The sequence below is a fragment of the Lathyrus oleraceus genome, chromosome 5, assembly GCF_024323335.1.
Source record: "Lathyrus oleraceus cultivar Zhongwan6 chromosome 5, CAAS_Psat_ZW6_1.0, whole genome shotgun sequence".
In the NCBI taxonomy this organism is placed as follows: Eukaryota; Viridiplantae; Streptophyta; class Magnoliopsida; order Fabales; family Fabaceae; genus Lathyrus; species Lathyrus oleraceus.
In genome coordinates this window covers 374,428,893-374,448,831 of record NC_066583.1, presented here as the reverse complement: position 1 = coordinate 374,448,831, position 19,939 = coordinate 374,428,893, and the positions used below count along the sequence as shown (strand labels likewise).

The 19,939-nt window shown below is 37.5% G+C and overlaps 1 pseudogene; it reads right to left on the bottom strand.

The window, feature by feature from the left end:
- Positions 1 to 8,921: 8,921 nt before the first annotated feature.
- LOC127080794 (probable beta-1,3-galactosyltransferase 13) lies at positions 8,922 to 10,098 on the bottom strand (annotated as a pseudogene).
- Between the last annotated feature and the right edge of the window lie 9,841 nt (positions 10,099 to 19,939).

Genomic DNA, 19,939 nt, shown 5'->3' with positions numbered 1-19,939 from the left:
TTCCTCACTGATCATTAACCACGTACTTTGAGCTTTGATTAACCTCTATTCAACATTTAATTTTTAAATTAGGTTAACTTGTTCATCTGATTGTTTTTGAAATACTTCATAATCAGAGCCAATCAATGGCTCATGAGTGTGGAAGTTAATTCGAATATGTGTTTGCAAGTTGTTTCCATGCTTAAATTTGGTTAAAAACACGTTTTTAGAAGTTTTGATTTTTAAAGTTTGGAGGTTGAATACGACTCTGAGTCGTTGCCTCACACGCAATTTTGAATTCAAAAGAACCCCATGTCCCACTCTGATTGGTTGATTCTCGCGCATTTTCGTTTTTAATTGTTGTTTTATTATTTATTCTTTTGAGCGTGTTTACTTTCACAAGCGAGCGCATGGCCCAGTGGGAGAGGGGTTGATCCCTTATGACCCTAAGGTCAGGGGTTTAACCCCCAGAGTGTGCCTTTTATTTTATTTTTGGTCTTTTCACTCTCCATTTTATTTATTTTATCATATTTATTTCCAACTTTATTTTATTTTTTACACCACTTATTTTTATTATTCTTAAAATATTTCCAACATGGACCTTGTTATTTTTGTATCTAGTATTTATTTATGCCTTGTTTCATGTAATTTGGAGATTTTTCCATGTACTTATGAGGTCTTGAACCTAGTGGCTAATGGAGTTTATATTTGTCATGATGTTAGATTGTTTAGGGTTGGGTGAACCTTCCATGTTTCAAACCTACTAATGAATGATCAAGTGTTCATTCATAGTACTTTGAAGCATGGATAGGTTTCCCCTACATCAACCAAATTAGGTCATTTGACATGTAGATGAAGCCTTGTGCATGCACATACTAACTTGTGTTTCCTTTTGTTCCATTTTGTTTCTTTTGCTCATACTAACCCACTAACCCTTCTTGTTAACTTGCCCATATCACACACTAACCCTTACTATTTTGTCAATATTGTTACATTGACCTTATAACTTGTTTAATCCTAATCACTTAATCAAAACATTAACATCAACCCTTGAGTTTGTATAGTTTTTCTTTTGTCAATCTATTGATAGAAGGTCTTGGGGTTGCATAACTTTCATTGTTACAAACCTATTGTAAGTTGATCCTTTGATCATCTTCAATACCTTGCATCATTGATAAGTTATCCCCTAATGCGTCATATTTTGAATCTATTGACCTAAGGATATATAATCCTCAAGTGTTTGTCTTGTTCATAATACCAACTTAAATTAACTTTACTAAATTTGATTACCACTAACCATTGTTATTATAATTGTTATTTTACTATTTACATTTATGTTGTTACTTTGTAATTTACATTCAAGTACTCATCATCATCATCATCATATTTGTCGCACCTCGAAAAATAGGGATACGACTTTTAAGTGAAGCGCAATCGCACGCTCGCAATGATGGACTGAACAGAGTCGCGACCGAACTTTATTTATTCCCAAAAATGGGAAAGGGAAAATATCGAAAAAACCCCTAAAATAAAGGATAAGATATGGTCATCACAACCAATATCAGGGTTCGGGAGTCGATTACGCAAGGGGAAGGTATTAGCACCCCTCACGTCCGTTGTACTCAACGGGAACCATTAGGTTAGTTGTGTGTGTTAGTGTTAATTGAAATGTTAGGCTTTTCGAATTATTAGGTGGGAAAGGATGAGAAGAGAATGTTTTTAGATTTTTGACGAAGGACTAAACCTAAGTTTTTTATTAGTGGGCCTGACAAGATTTAAAAATCCTGCTCCTACGTATCTCAAAGGAGAAATCAAGGCTTACGTAGTTCTAGGTAGAAAAATGTTTGTTTGTTGGTCGATTTTAGCGAAAGCTATACTGTATTAATCGATGAAAACATTGTTTTACCCAAAACAGATGAGGAGTGGACGCATACCACACATCGAACGGATTTATAAATCTACATTCGGAAAAGCGTCACTTATCTCGACTCAACAATCGTGGCCAAAACATTGTTTGCATCACCTTAAGACAATATGTCTTTCGTTTATGAAAAATATTTTCTGATTAGTCGCACGGCGGCGAAAAAGAGTTTGATTGGTTGGGTGTATTTTGAGTGATGGCGAGAACTTGGATGAGCGAGACAGGTTCATATATGACCTGACAAAGGAATAAAGTTCAACAACAGGTTCATATATGACCTGAATAGTATTGAACAACAGGTTCATATATGACCTGACAATGGAATAAAGTTTAACGAAAGGTTCATATATGACCTGAATAGCACTGAACAACAGGTTCGTATATGACCTGGCAATGGAATAAAGTTCAACAACAGGTTCATATATGACCTGAATAGTATTGAACAACAGGTTCATATATGACCTGACAAAGGAATAAAGTTCAACAATAGGTTCATATATGACCTGAATAGTATTGAACAACAGGTTCATATATGACCTGATAATGGAATAAAGTACAACAACAGGTTCATATATGACCTGAATAGTATTGAACAATAGGTTCATATATGACCTGACAATGCTCAACAACAATTGGACTCTTAACCGTAAGTAATGGATTATAACCAACTTTTAACGAATTTTGCCAACAACAATTAGACTTGAAAATGACTGCGAAAACCGGATGTTGGTTTAAGGGCACCAGATACGAACTGGAATTAGAGGTCAAAGGGTATAGGATCAACAACAAGACCTGGGTCAATGCAAAATGAGCACGAAGTACATCTCGGCTATGCATGATTTGAATTTTTTTTATGCATGATATATGAATGATCATGATATGCAATGCTGACAATAGGCAGACTGTGAGTTTGTAAAGGCTTTTTATGGAAGCTCATGATTCCTCAACACCGAGAACTCAACCAAATATTTTGCGATAGATGTTCCCAAAGGAGAATTTTATCAAGCTTGACAGCCACAACTTAGCCAATGGGATCCTTTTGGAGGATTCATGAATCATGCTAGCATAATTTTCGGGCACTCGTCTTAAACTCAATAGTGGTTGACGTATGGCAGAATTTGTTTGAGCAGTTTGAAACCATGAAGAAAGAGGTTCTGCCCCTCTGTGGCTCCTCTTGCCCCAGTCTGTTGGGTCTTTGGAAATGTTCACCTTGAAAGTGAGTTTGGAAACAACTTGCCATGAGACTACCTCGAGATGGCTTTCCCCAAGTGTTTGAAACTTGCAATGGTCCGAACATGACTAACCAAATGTTAGAATGGTGGACTCTTGATTGACTGTCCTTTGGATAGTTGGACTCATTGAGCTCTGAGGTGGCTTGCCCCGGTCTGAGTTTTGAAACAAATTACTCTTGGCGAGATGACCCTTAGGGTGATTAGCTCAAATTAACTGATGCTCAAAGTGATTTCCCCTGTTTGGACTTCTTTCACTTTATCAATTTCTTCAACTACATTTGGAATTTCTTTGATGCTAAGTGTTGACTCGCAAATAAGATTGTGCATTCAAAAAATGGTAATTTTAATGCAATATTTATGCAAAAATTTGAACTCAAAGTTTATTGATATGAATGAGTGAAATACAGTGAAAGAGTCGTTGATAAGAACACAATGGTGATCAAGTCATTCACAGTATGCAAGTTGGTGCCATAAAATGATTAACAAAAATCGTTTGGAGTCAAGTTAACACAACCTTATTATAGTATGCTTTCAAAATAAACCCTGTCTCAATTAGGTCTTTTAAGGGTTGTAACGTGGTCTGGTTCACGGTTTTTTGAAACAAAAGGATATAAGGCTCAAAATTTATTTTTACCCACCCCTTCTTCTTGATGATCTCCAGATCCTACGTTCAGCTAATTCGATACACGCATTCGACTTCTAAGAGGGTTCGAAGGTGTGATGGTAAAGATGAAGGTTCAAGATAGATTTCCTTGAATGGCAGTCACCTTATTTTGTTTTTGTTGAGGATTTAGTGACCTCTTTTGATTGATCTTCCTTATCCCTGATTTTGCCTGGACCGCTTCTTTGAAGCTTTCGGTCCATCGAGATGCCCTGACTTTTGCCTAAGTCATTTTGTGGTATTTGACTTAGCGAGCTTTTTTCAATCTTTCTCTTTTTTTTTAAAAGGTGTCGACTGCCATATTATCGGTGGATAAGGATCAACCAATACTAATTTTAGCTTTTCTTAACTTCTTCGACACCTCAACATGTGCGCGAAGGATAACATGTGGTTGAACCTAATTGGAAGATGTACATATGGACGATTTTTGAAAGATCGAATGCACGATCAAACTATCTGAACATAACTACCATGCCCCAGGTTAAGATTAAGGGTTTTAGATCCAAAATAAACACCAACTTTTAGGCTCAAAGTGGTTGACTAGGGATTAACTCCTTATCTCTTCAGTGTTTGGGGATTTGAAACAATGCCTTACATCATCGACAAGGTTTTACTCAAAAGCATACCACAACAGTTTCAGGTGTTTCGTTTTCATCATCCTCCTTCCAATCTTTGTTAACACAACAGTTTGATAAACAAAAGTGAATGAGAGGAGTATTTTTGTTTTTAACATGAATGAAAAACGAGTGAATACGAATGGATTAATTCAAAAGATGCATAACCATTTCATTAATCTTACCAATTCAAATAAAACAACAATGCTAAAAAGCAATTAACAATCAACATGCAAGGAAACTACAAAAGAAATGCTGAAACAGCCAAATGATTGCCAGCTTTAGGGAATTGACTTCTTCAAACTTGAAGGTTGGGATCAACAAGCTTTTTGACATTGGCATGATGATCTTCAAATTCCTTTCCTCCAATCTCATCGTTGAACGCAACCCTCTTGGATCCACTACTCACTTCTCCTTTTCTTTCATTGGTATGGGTCGTGACATTGGAAATCCAAGACGGTATCTCAATGCTCTTACCAGGAATCAATGATAGCTCATTAGCCACATCCCTGACATCTTCCATGTGGAACAAAACCTTGAGGGGTTTCAAGGGTCCTTTCCCTTCCTCATTACCTGGCCCAGAGATCAAAGTATATGCACCTGAGGCTTCCTCCTTGAGTGTTGGTGACCTTATGTTAATCAATCTTTGCAGCTTGAGCTTAAAACTCTTGCATTCCTCGATGGAGTGCCCAATTGTTCCAAGATGGTATTCGCATTTGACCTTCGGGTGATCTTCTTCAAAGATTAAGCTCTTTTTGTTAATCAGTTCTCGTACCAAGGCTTTCAGTGCTAAGCAAGAACCCAAGTCATGTCCCAATGCCCCTTTATGGAATTCACATGTTGCATTTGGATTGTACCATGGCAGGTATGGTGACACAGGTGTGAGAGCTTGAGGGGTCACCAAAGCATTCTGGATTAGTTGTGGTTAGAGCTTGCTATATGGCACCGGAATTGGGTCATTGTGATTTTTGTTCCTCTTGTTCTGATTCTGATTTTTGTTCTGAACCTGACTTCGGTGATTTTGAGGAGGAATAGCCAGAGGATGTTGATGATGACGTCTTGAGGTAGGGCCATATGCCGGTAGATGAGGAGCTTCCACACGAAATTTCCCTTGACTTGAGGTAACACTAGATGGATGTGGAGTAGTAGCTCTCTTTGTTGCAGCAGTGTATATTGGGTGACCCTCTTTTCTCAACAAGACTTGCAGGGTTTCCAAGATCCATCTCATTTGGCTCTTCAAAAGATTAAGTTCCTCCTTCAATGCTTCTTGGCTTTTTCTTAGCTCGTCCATCATCTCCTGAGACATGGTTCTTTGTTCTAAATGCGTGTTGAGAATCACTTTGCTGATCATGGACAAATGATGGATGAGTTTTTTTGTATTTTGTCTGGACAATGTCATGCATTATGATGAGATGCAGATGCAATGGAATGTGAATGCAATGCAATCCATGCATTTTTTTTTCAATACACGGGTTCTGAGGTATTGATGAATCTGATTGCTTCCCAAGAATAGGTTCTCACCGGGTATGATCTAGGGTTTCAAAAAAGTTCCTAGAGTCATGGATCCATTAGATTGTTTGTTGCCTATGGCAACTTACTTGCCGGGCATCAACTCCATCTAAAGAACTACTCTAAGTGAGGTTCTCGCATCGATCCAACGAGAAATTCATCTCGCAAACCCACACTACGCAACTAGCTTTCCTAGTTGGACAAAGAACTAAGGTTCTACAAATGGTTCTCAAAGTCATGGATCCTAAAGAAAATATCGAAGCTTACGACAACTTACATGCCGAGCGACAACATCCTCTTAAGAATCTACTCTAAGTAAGGTTCTCGTACCGACCCAACGAGAAATACATCTCGCGGACCCGCACTACTCAACCTCGTCCTATCTTATGATTTTACTCGAGACTCGGGTAAAAAGTCTTTCCCACAAGGTTTGCAATCAGAGTATCCAAGTACCAAACCATAATCGAACCAATACAACAGATTCATATCAATATGACATTAGAGATAGTAAAAACAATAAAGAAAAGCCACATAGGTAAACAAACAAAGGCACACAAACGACCTAACTAGGCTTGACTCACTTAGGGATGTGTTGTCCCCAGCAGAGTCGCCATCTATCGCTCCTCGAAAAATGGGGATACGACTTTTAAGCGAAGCGCAATCGCACGCTCGCAATGATGGACTGAACAGAGTCGCCACCAAACTTTATTTATTCCCAAAAATGGGAAAGGGAAAATATCGAAAAAACCCCTAAAAGAAAGGATAAGATATGGTCATCGCAACCAATATCAGGGTTCGGGAGTCGATTACGCAAGGGGAAGGTATTAGCACCCCTCACGTCCGTTGTACTCAACGGGAACCATTAGGTTAGTTGTGTGCGTTAGTGTTAATTGAAATGTTAGGCTTTTCGAATTATTAGGTGGGAAAGAAAGAAAGGATGAGAAGAGAATGTTTTTGGATTTTTGACGAAGGACTAAACCTAAGTTTTTTATTAGTGGGCTGACAAGATTTAAAAATCCTGCTCCTACGTATCTCAAAAAAGAAATCAAGGCTTACGTAGTTCTAGGTAGAAAAATGTTTGTTTGTTGGTCGATTTTAGCAAAAGCTATACTGTATTAATCGACGAAAACATTGTTTTACCCAAAACAGATGAGGAGTGGACGCATACCACACATCGAACAGATTTATAAATCTACATTCGGAAAAGCGTCACTTAGCTCGACTCAATAATCGTGGCCGAAACATTGTTTGCATCACCTTAAGAAAAATATGTCTTTCGTTTATGAAAAAGATTTTCTGATTAGTCGCACGGCGGCGAAAAAGAGTTTGATTGGTTGCATGTATTTTGAGTGATGGCGAGAACTTGGATGAGCGAGATATCCATCTCGAATCCTAGTCTCAGGAGTGCACGGTATACACCATGTTCCATTTCCATCTTTATTGGCAAAAGTGTTTAATAAAGATTAAGTATTTTTGGGTTTGATTGAGGAAGGGTTTGAAGAAACCGTATTGACAATTTTAAATGATGGCGAGAGCTAAGATGGGCGAGGCATCCGCCTCGAATCTTAATCTCAGGAGTGCACGGTATACACCATGTTCCATTTCCATCTTTATTAAAAGAGGTTAAGATCGGAATTAAGTATTTTGGAGTTTGAATGACGAGTACTTATGACTTACAAGCTCTTACAGCTTGGGTATAGTACTCGAGACTACGTCTGGACATTCCACCCAGGCAGTCTGTTTCTTTCCAATATTGCTAAGAAAATGATTCGAATATTTACGAATGTTTTGGAGGGAAGACGAATATTTATGGCTTGCAAGCTCTTACAGCTTGAGCCTAATATTCGGGATTATAACTGGATATTCCATCCAGGATAATCTTTTTCTTCACATTTTACTTAGAAAAAGATTTGAATATTGGAGTGTGAAAGAGAAGACAAATATTTACGGCTTGCAAGCTCTTACAGCTTGAGCTTAATATTTGGGATTATAACTGGATATTCCATCCAGGATAATCTTTTTCTTCACATTTTACTTATGAAAACAATTTGAATATTGACGCTTTTTGAAAAGAAGACGAATCCATAGGGCTTACAAGCTCTTACAGCTTGAGCCTAATATTCGGGATTATAACTGGATATTCCATCCAGGATAATCTTTTTCTTCACGTTTTACTTAGAAAAAGATTGGGATATTAGAGTGTGGAAGAGAAGACGAATATTTACGGCTTGCAAGCTCTTACAGCTTGAGCCTAATATTTGGGATTATAACTGGATATTCCATCCAGGATAATCTTTTTCTTCACGTTTTATTTAGAAAAAGATTTGAATATTGCACTTGGTTTAAGAGAGGTCAATTGGTACCTGATCAAGGTTTAATTCAAATAAATTGAGACAAGATTTAAATTGAAATCAGAATGGTTTAAAATGAATTGAATTTAGACATGATTTAAATTGAAATTGAAGTGGTTTTAAAATGATTTGAATTTTAAAATAAATTAAAATTTGAAAGAATAATTTAATTTATGATAAGTGGTTTTAAAATGAATTGAATTTTAAAATAAATTAAAATTGAAAAAAAATAACTTAATTTATGATCAAAATAAAAAAATGACCTTAATTACTCATCTTGGCGATTAATAATTAGTTATATGAATTAAATAACCTAATTAAAATTTTTTATAATTTGGAATGGTTTAAAAGGATGGATTTTTAAGTAAAATCACCATTAGGCATATCTATGAGAATACTCACACTATGACAAATAGCAACACACACATACGGTATACACACTTCTTATGCAGTACATCATAAACTTTCACACAACAATCAACATAACCACACATCAATATTGTACACAACATGCTCTTTCCAATCTAATTCTCACAGTCATTAGTTATCACACACGCACAACACAAACAATATAGCTACATTACAAATTAATGGCATCACCACAAATCAAAACCGAATCAACTTACTAAACCAGAACCTGCGGCAAGGAACTGGTTACAGAACTGATGAACCTGCAACAACAACTCCATAGAACCCATTGTTTACATCCGAGCAGCAGGTTACATTGTTGTTGACGGTTAGCTGCTTGTTCAAAAAACTTCCTGCTAATCCTTTAGATCGGCTTCTGCTTCTCATCGCCCCAGAACCAGTTTTATCCCTCAAGGGTCTGAGACCAACAACAGGACTAAGAAACAACAGAAACACCGAGCATCCAAATGCTCCAATGTGCACGTCGGCGTCGATACCGATCTCAAACTGCAACAACCCTGCATAACTAACATTTCGAAGAACAACCAAACTTGAAACAACATCAGCAGAAAGAGCATATATAGGACTATAAGCATAAAAAAAAGTATTCCTTTCCAAGCAAATATGATAGTGGCTCATACCCTTTGAGCTTTGGATCAGTGAAAACAGGTCTTTTTTTTTTCACACATCCAACGTAAGTATGAGTATGAGATCGCTTGTACTCCTCTTGAATATCTAAGAGAATGAAATCATCCTATTCTGCCACTTCATTTCTAAGTGCATACATCTTTGAGTTATCACTTGTTCTACTAATAACAAAACCTAAAAGCCAATCCGGTAGATTCTTCCAAACGTTGAAGGCCATGTTGATCGGACGGGAACCACATCTTTCTGAGCGATTCTCTCCAACGACCGGATCCGAATCCGGTCTGAATCCCCACAAACCCCATAACCTTATGCTGATTGGGAAGGTCACGAGTTCCGGCGGCGGTGGAGTGTTCCCAAACGACTTTTACCGATCTTGGATTGGAGTTTAGACAGCGGTTTCCCTGAAATGGCCGGAAAAAGAGAAAAGTGGCGATGCTTAGGAGAAAGGCGGATAGAACGAGAAAAGGTTGAAGGTGGGTTTTTTGTGAGAGAGATGTGGTAGTTGGAGGGAGAAGATGGGAGTCGTGACGGATTGTTGGGTTCGTTGTGAGGGAGAATCGTGACGGATGGTGGTGGTGGAGGCGGATGAAGGTGAGTGTGTGGAAGATGATGAAGTGAGGAAGATGAAGGTGGCGGCGGGTTAGGGTTTTACGAGTGAAGAAGAGGAAAGGTCGTTCCATTTTATATTTTCTTTTTTCTTTAACGTTTTCAGTGAGAGAGATATCTTAATGAGAGAGTGAGGATTAGGTGGTAGGTGAGTTAGCTTGAGGGAGTAGGTATGCCGCTTAGGCAATAGTTGGATTTTTTTTGTGAGCCAATGACATTAGTTTAAATAGTAAGGATTTCTAGGGTTCTCTTGACACACAAAGACCAAAATGTCCCTTTTAATCATTTTAATTGATACAATTGGTTAAAAAATCAAATAAACAAAAACAAATATACGTTTTTTGTTAAATAAAAATAAATAAAACAAATAAATATTTTAATCATTTTTATTTAATATTTTTTAATTAGATAATCAAAATAAAATTGAAATGGAAATATGAATAATCCTATTTATTTCTTGTGAATGTGTTAAGAAATATATAAATAAAAGGACTTAAAATGAATGATAGACGTGCGCAAAAATGCTCGAAAAATTAAAATAAATGCACCAAAATGATCAACGTGAAATAAACTTATTGGAAAAATACAGCGTTTCTTTTAATTTTGAAATAAATTTTGACCGGTTAAACAGGTTTGAGCTGATCAGAATGTGGCCGAAAAATTAGCTGAAAAATAAATCGAGCATACCAGATTAAACTACGCGAAACGTAGATTAATAAAATTGATATCTAGAAGCTTGATTTTAAAATTTTTCGTTCACTGATTTAACGCACATCCTTCGATTAATTCAATCAGTTTGTCTGTAATTCCAAAAAATTATTTCGACTGATATTTTAGGCATTATGCGGTATGGAATGTATGTTATGCTATGTAGATATGCAATAGCTATGATGAATGTATTGAGTCAGCGATTCAGGGTCAAAATTGGGGTATGACAATATTCATTATATAAAATCATCATACATATTTATGATTGTCATTTATCTTTATTGTTATCACACATTAAAAGCAACAAAAACATGATAAAATGATAAGACCAAAAATATCTCATTCCACTTAATCAAATTGGACTTAGAGGATCTCATCCTAGGACCTTTGCTTGGAGACCTTTTCCTTATCTCTGTGATACTTGGTTTCAACTTTTGATTTCATCTGTAACTTACGTACCGATTGTAAGAATGGCATCATGGCACCACCCTAAGGGAACATGTTTGTAAGACCATTATCCTTTGTTTAACTCAGGTCACTTTTGCACACACGAGGTTTTCTCTTGGGATACCTTACAATGAGACCCTTTATTTTCTTGTTGTTTACTTTGTATACCTGTTGCATTACATTAGCCAATTTCATAATCAAATAAACAAACCCTTGATTCAACATCAAGTGGCATTTTCATAATCAAATTCAAAATTCTTAAAACTACAATTAGTATTGTCCGCCACGAGCCTTAAGTGGTGGATAATGAGTAAGAATGGAGCATTCCTACCCTTACTATGATTATTTTGGACGTAAGACGCTTGACTTACTGTCTAGAATTTTCACCTCCGCCTATAGACTTTAGTGCAATCTAATCACAAACTCTTTTCATAAACACTTATTCAAGGTAAAAACAACACAACCCATCAAACCTTTTTTTTTTGTGCCTGAGGGCACCACTCCAAAAACCCTTTCCTCAAAGGTAAAATCAACCCAACACATAAACATTTTCTACTCCGAACTACAGAGCTATGATTCCTCATCATCTGATGAGTGATACGTAGGAACAAGGGTCACAATCCATGGCGAGCACAATAAAAAAACACCAGAGTCCCATCAGTCTTTTTACACTATTTTGAAAAATAAAATAATAAACGAGATAAATACCCGCATACGTAAATAATCCAAATGGTTCCCATGGAGTACCATGGACATGGGGGGTGTTAATACCTTCCCCTTGCATAACTGAGTTCCAAACCCAAATCTTGGTTCCGAGACCGACTCTTTATCCTTCGCACTACCCGTGTGCACTTTTTTCTTTGAGGGTTTTATTGACTATTTTCCCTCTCCTCTCCGATAGAGGTAATCCAAATAAAATTCGGTGGCGACTCTTCTGTTTTTCCTTTCTCTCGATCAAGGAGGCATCCATTAGTTCAAGTCACAGTTCCTCGTTATCCGAATGAAAAAATCCCGGTAGTGACAATTGGTGACTCTACTAGAGAAAACAGTTTTCCCTAAACAAGTCTAGCCTAGTTTGGGTTGTTTTTTTTTTTTATGTTTGTGGAAGTTTATCTGTTTATTTATTTTTTCTGTGTATATATTGCTTTTTATTACTAACATGTGTATATATTTTCTTTTTTGGTCCGAAACTTTGGCTCTGTGACGAAGAAAAAGGGTTACAATAATGATTGCAATGAAAACCTTGTGTGAAAGACTCTCCACCCGACTCTGAGAGCTTACTTGAGATATGAGAGGTTGAGTAGTATGGGTCTCTGGGGAACTTTCCTCGTGTAGGGTTGTACGAGAACCTCACTTAGTGGTAGACTCTCTTAAGGGGATTGATGACCGTCGTGCTTTTGGTGTAAGTATCCTTACCTTTATTAGAGTCTGTGACCCTAAGACCCCCTTTTTAGAGCATTTAACCTTGGTTGTCCTAGACCAATGGTCACGTAGTATAGGTCCCTGGGGAGCTTTCCTCACGAGGGTCGATACAAAGCTCTCACTTATAGTAGATTTCCTTGATGGAGTTGTCATCTGGCAAGTAAATTGACATAAGCGGCGGACAGTCAAGGGAGTCCATGACTCTAAGGGCAATGTCTTACACCCAATCTCTCAAAATCCCTAGATCATGCAAAGTGAGAACCTTGCTTTGAAAAGCAATCATTATTAAACCTCACACTTCGTTACGATGGTCCCAAACTTTGAACCTATGCCTAAAGTTCAGTGGAAACTAATAAAAATCATTCATCCATTCATACATTCATTCATACATCATAAATTAATAAGCAAAGCTCTTAAGCATTTAGTTTATTAAAACGCAGAATTACAAGACTTTTTACCACCACAATCATGGATCCCTCAGCAAGGAAAAACACTTCCACTTTCAGATACAAGAGTCCAAACATCAACTCTTTGAAGGTTCTTTGCTCAAGAGTAACAACCCTCAAGGATAACAAATTCAGAGGCAACTTTGGTAACATTTTAGATCTCCTAACCGACAAAGTTGACTATGGCGCAATCACTACATTGGCTCAATATTATGACGTCCCTCAGAGATGCTTCACCTTCCCATATTTTCAAATTTCCCTAACTTTGGAAGACATTGAGAGAATTCTCAATCGACCAATAAAGAAATATAACCCTTTCCCAAGTTGGAAGAAGGATTTTTCTTGACCAAACTCTCTACTGTCTTGGGTATCAACGCCAATGACCTAGTGGCTAGTTGGGGATCTAAAGGTTTCGTCAAGGGTTTAACTCGGAAATTACTCAAAGCCCGTGCTTGGGAGATGATTAAGGAAGAACGACCAGAGTTGTGTAGCGCAACATTATCACTCTTGATTCATGGAACTGTTCTATTCCCTAACATAGGCAAAGTCATGGATCATTTGGCGGTGGAAGTCTTCCTAGCCAAAAACCCGATGCCATTTCTACTCTCTGACTTCTACCATACCTTCCATACAAGGAATGAGAAGAAATGAGGGATCTTCTCTGTTATTCTCCCCTATCACACTTGTGGATGAGAGATCGTAAGCCTCAACATGGACCTTTTGTTCAAGGCAACCTGTCATGGCCCAAAAGTTTGCATCTCTCTCCGCCAGTTCAATTCTTTGGTATAAGAGAGAACATGAAACAAAGGATGCCATTGCAAGATATGAAGGGTTCCCGAATGTCCCCTTAATAGGAACACAAGGTTGTATTAAGTACAACCCCGCTTTACTCAAGAGACAGTTGGGATACGCCATGTTGAGTCCTCCCGAGGAGCGAGACCTCATACACTTCATCGTCAATACCATGGACCAACTCGATTCAAACATAAAGAGAGTGCGAAGAGCTTGGACAAGTATAATCCGGATTGACCAAGAGTGGGGCAAGAATAATATCCTAGCCAAGGAACCCTACTTTGTGTGGGTAAAAGAGAGGGCTAGGGTTGTCAAGATGCCTTTCCTTTTTTATATTTCTTCATTTCTGTTGGTTCCCAAACCCAAGCCCATATTGCAAGAATACATGGAAAAGCTTACCGACAAAATCAAAGAGTTTGAGTTGGAAAACACTCAATTACAAGTCCTACTCAATCGTGCCAAGGAACTAACTACACCTTAGAAGACAAGGGTAAGCAAGTATGTGAGAAGTTTGCGGTCAGCAAGAAAACACTAAGGGAAGTTGAAGGCCAAAGAGTTTATGTTGGTGGTGCTCTACTAGGAGCCAATTCTGAGCTACACGGTCGCAACGACAAGTTGGATCAAGCGTACCGAACCATTAAGGATTTTGAGAAAACCGTTAAGAGGTCTAATGCTATAAAGAAAGAGGCTAGGGAGGATTACGAAACCCAAATCCTCGAGCTTAGGACCACTCTAAAGGAGTGCAAGGATCTCTTGGCCAAGGAACAACTAGAGAGGGAAAAAGTTCACTGAATCTTTTTGCGCGAGCAGTTCAACTTAGGATGAGCTTGCAAGCAAATCAAGAATTTGAAGATGGGAATATACGATCAAGCATACATGGAATTGCAAAACGAGTGCAAATATTGGGAGGAGACATACCATGGAGTCGAAGCTTCAATTGCTCAAAGGGATGAAATCATCCATAACCTCAAAACCCTCTACAATGAATGGAGGGACAAATATGCCATGGCAGTGCTGATTAATTATGCTCTCCAAGACTTTCTCGATAAGTTGAAGAAGGATGATTTAATCATGTGCCCAGAAAACACCCCCAAAGAGGTCTATCATTTCGTCAAGTTCTGCAAGAGAATAATGGTCGAAGTCATCATTAACATTAAGGCTCTCTGCATGTCTCAAGGGATCACTTTTAGGGTTTACATTTAGTTTTCTTATTTGTCTCACCCACTTGTATTTTGTAATTCCCATGTATTTGTAATTTATTTGATTCCCTTCAAAGGACGAATGAAACTTTTGTGATTCACATTGTGTGATTTCCTTTATTCTTGATTGCATACGTAAATTGTTAAGTATTTCTTACAATAAAATAACATGAATAACTAAAGAGCTTTGCATTAACAAAAAATAGTCTTGCATCATTTGCATTTTAAAAAAAAGATCATTTGCATTAAAAAAAACATAAAATAAAAACTCATCATCCACCCTTCTTTCCAATCAAAAAACAACGCCTCCAAATTGAGTTCCCGACATCATACAACATACATCGACATCAGTAAGCAGTAATGGATCAACTAGAACAAAATCAAGCCGCACTCTGTGAAGAGGTGTCCCAAGTAAGGTCTCAAATGGGGCAGTTAATGGAAAAAATTCAAGAAGTTGCTCGAGGTTTGGAAATGATGGCCAAAATGCAAGAGGAAGTGAATCAGCTGCTCACGCTGCCAACCCCCCTTATCCTCCTACCATAGAGAATTCAGTGCCTCCTCCTCAAAGAAACCATTCGGTTCATATTCCAATAGGTGCACCTGACGTTGTCCCTCCGGCTACTCTCAGTCCTCTTGTTATTGAAATAGACGACCACTAAGACGCTTTCTTCAGCCCTAGGGTTGCCTCCATGTAATAAGCTTTTGGTCCTCCTACCAACGAGGTGGAGAAGAAAGTCAAAGCCATCGAAGAGAAGCTGAGAGCGATGGAAAGTACCAGCACATTAGGCCTTAATGCTTCCGAAATGTGCCTATGGCATGGTTATCCCCGCTAAGTTCAAGGTCCCCAACTTTGAAAAATATAAAGGAGCCAGCGATCCAAGAACTCACACTCGAGCCTACTGTCGTAAGATGGACGTATATTCTGACAATGTTCGACTCCTTATGCATTTCTTTCAAGATTTGTTAAGTTGAGCATTGTTGGATTGGTATATGCAGCTAGAAGATACCCACATCCGCACATGGAGAGAAACGACTGAAGCATTCCTTAAGCATTATCAGTACAATACTTATATGGCGCCAAATCGCATGTAGTTGCAAAATTTGACACAAAAGTACGAAGAGACTTTCAAGGAATACGCTCAAAGGTGGGGAGAGCTAGAGGCTAGAGTGTAACCTCCTTTTCTTGAACGCAAGTTGGTAAATATGTTCATGGGCAACCTGCAAGGCCCATATCTAGACAGGATGGTATGGAGTACATCCTCGAGCTTTTCCGACTTGGTTTTGGCTGGCGAGAGAATTCAAAATATGATAAAAATAGGAAAGATCCAGAATTCCGCAAGTACCTCTAGTGTGGTAAAGAAACCCCTTGTCGCATATGGGAAGAAAAGCGAAGGGAAAACGAACGTAACCGCAGTAATCATAGCAAGAGCCATGACATACCGTGTCCCGTATTAGCAAGTGGTTTCCGTTGCGACAGTCCAACAATAACAACAGCCTTTCACAATTCCAATTCAACAATAACAACAACAACGTTACCAACATCAACCTCAACAATAGCAACAACACTATCAACCTCAACAACAACAACCACGTTATCAACAACAACAACAAAGATAAAGAAGACCCAAGAGAAGGTTTAATCCGGTTCTGATGCCATATAGTCACATCCTGCCATATTTTTGTGAGGATCGCTAGTACAGTTAAAGGAGTTAGTGTAAGACCCCAATTTTGACCCTAAGATCCCTCATACTATCTCATCATTTGCATTGGCTTTGGGATCACACCTTGGCATCCTCCTTACCCCTTATTCACTGGGTTTGCATTGGGAGAGGTCACCAAGAAAATTTGATTGTATCATACTTGGTTTTTCATTATTTACTAACCAAACTGCCAAAAATATGTCTATGTATAGTTTGTTGCTTTTGTAGGTAGTGTGTGTGTTCACCCATTCTCCATCAAGCCCATATCTAGGGTTTAAGACCCCCAATGCAAGGAGATCAATCAAGAGATGGTTTTCATTGGTTCTAGACATCATATATGTATCCACATAGTCCTCAAATATCATTTTGATCAAGAATTCATCAAGAGTTTGAAGCTTACTTGCCTAGGAAGCCCTAATTCATCTAGGTATCTTGTGTGACTTCCTCAATAAGTTTCTTCAACATTTGGTCAAATATATAAAAGGATACTTCATATTACATCATATTACACATATATGATCCTCCATGAGTCCCAAATATCAAGGGAATGTCAAGTTTGCAAGTTGGTTCATGGTGGTTGACCAGAGAAAGTCAACTGACCAAAACCGGGGTTCCATAAACCCTATCTCCTACAATTTTTGTCATATGAAAAAGATTCCAAGATAAATGTTACTCCTTATGACATTAAAAACAAATTTCTTGTTGAATTCAAGAGCTAGTTTTTATTGTAAAGTCATTTTGTATGGTGAACGATTATAGGTCATTTTTTCTGAACCCTAGTTAGAAGGTCAACTTCCAGGGACCATAACTTGCTCAATTATTATGATATGAAAGAAATTAAAGCTCCATGATAATATTCAAGATGTCCTTTTCAACTTTTTTGTTTAGAAGAAGTTCAAATTAAACTTGCAAACACATGTTCCAAGAGGAAACATTATAGGTCATTTTGGGCCATTACCATTGAACAAGTAATTTTCCTCAACTTCTAAAATGCATAACTCCTTCATGCCAAATCCAAATGAGGTAAAATTTGTGACCAAATTTAAGAGGATTAAAATAGATACAACTTTTATGAAGGAACTGTTTCCATTTAAAGTCCATAGCAAAAGTTATTCAAGGTGGAAGAAGTGAACATTTGGCTTGGTACTTAGAAAATTTTCAAATATGTTTTATTTTCCAAACTTCCACCTCAAAATTCATCATGATCCAAGCTTCAAATGGAAAAGTGTTCAACATGAAAGTTTTTCCCCTTGATATCAAATTTCCAAAAAGTCCAAGATCATCTCATTTGGATCAAAATTGAGGGACTTGCGCATGGCTCCTTTGTTGGGTTTGTTTTGGCAAGATTTGGATTCAAATGATCATTCTTCTTTGCATGCTTCCATATGATGACTTCAGTACACTTTGTGCATGAATTAGAGATGGATTACATCATTCTTTAGGCCCAAACCATTGCCCATGCGTCCATGCAACTTGGTTTCCAATTTTGGCAAAATTTCAAGTGGTGCAAAGATCAATTCCCTTGCCTATTTAAACAAGCTCATGGCCTCAGAACTAACATCAGCACCTTGCCCAAGCATTTCCAAGAGAATTCAGACCCTCACACCATAGAATTTCTTGAGGATTTCTTTGAAATCGAGTTTGAATTTCACTTTCTGCTTTGAAGTTCAAACTCCAATAATTCATTGCCTTTTCCATCTCAATTGATTACTGCAAGCAAGAGGAGGAAGAATCAAGCAAATCCAGATCAAGATCAAGCTGAATTGAAGCTACTCGAAGGTGAAATTTCAGAAACTTCTCTTCTTCGATTCTCCCTCATTTTTCAATTATTTTGATTGATTTTTGGTTGGCTTAAGTCCTACCAATGTAGGCAACAAGATTGAGTTGCTTTGAGGTCAAATCGAAGCAGCTCAGTTCATGATCATCAAAATTCAAATCCCTGTATCTTTTTATATACTTGGAATTGGAGAAAATTGAAACCAGATTCGAGCTCCTGAGCATTTTCTCTTTGAAATAGCGTCCTTGTTTCTCATTTTTCAGGAAGTTGAGGTTGGACCGGTCCGGTGGTGATCACCGGAGAAGATGACCGGTACTAGGGCTCCGGTGGTGCATTGGCAAGTCCCAAGCCATCTGATCTGGTTCAAATGTTTTAATCTTAAGCATTCATTCTGATTACCACGCGTACATTGCTTTGACCAAGGAGCATGGTGGAACGCGCACGTGTGGCCATCATATCTGCCACTCAATTAATGAGGGAGATCTGATGGCCCTTGTTTTTTTTTTGTATTTTCTGACTTTTTGTTTAATTGTTTTATTTTGTTTAATTCATAATAATTTCATTTTTAATCCAAAAAATATGGGACTTTCACCAAAAATATTTAAATATTTTTCTCTTTCATTTTTTTAATTAAAATTAATTTTTTTGATTAATTTTGATATTTTTCATGAATTAAATGTTTTGTGTATATTTTTAATTGTTTAAAAATGCTTCTGACTTTTCAAATATAATGAATTTTTTTCTAAGGTCCTTTGACCTTGTTTGACCTAGGATAAATCTCTTGGCCATTTATTTGGTGTTTTAAAGAGGTTTTAGATTTTGACCAAACTAATTTGTATTTTAATGCATTTTTAAATTAATTGATTAATTGTGTAAAAATTGCGTTGAGCCATTTTTATGGTCTTGTGATGTTTCACTATTTGTTTGGGTCTTGGTCAAGGTTGATATGACTTTTGTTAGATTAAAATCATTGGATTTAGGGGATTGATGAAATGTACATTTCATCTCCCAAAATGAATGAATGATTTTAATTTGATAAAATTCCTCCCATGATCAATTTGTGTTTCTCTCATTCTCCTCCCCCTTCATCTTCATCCCCATTCTCCCCCATTACTTTCATTGACCAATGAAATCTCAAATATCTTATGGCTAATTGGTTCATCAATGACCTTGTGTCAGATGAACCAATACAAGTATGGATGAGATAGGTCCATCCCTCTTGATCTTTTCTTTTAGTGTGTGGTATGTTTTAGGAGTTTGGTTCATTATATCAAATCGCTAACATGCATTAACACCTAAGTTTTTATTGCCCGACCTCAGATAGTTGTGACTTCTACATAAGTCCAATTACGATTGCTTAACATAGAGCTAAATTTGACCCTAAAGACAAAGCATTCTAGTAAGTAAGATTGTAAGTATCCCATCTTTCATGGTATTATGTGGAAACTTGGCCTTTTTTCCTTCCTATGGAAGATGTCTTAGTTCAAGGATCCATGCTCGTGAATAGATGGTTGAGTGT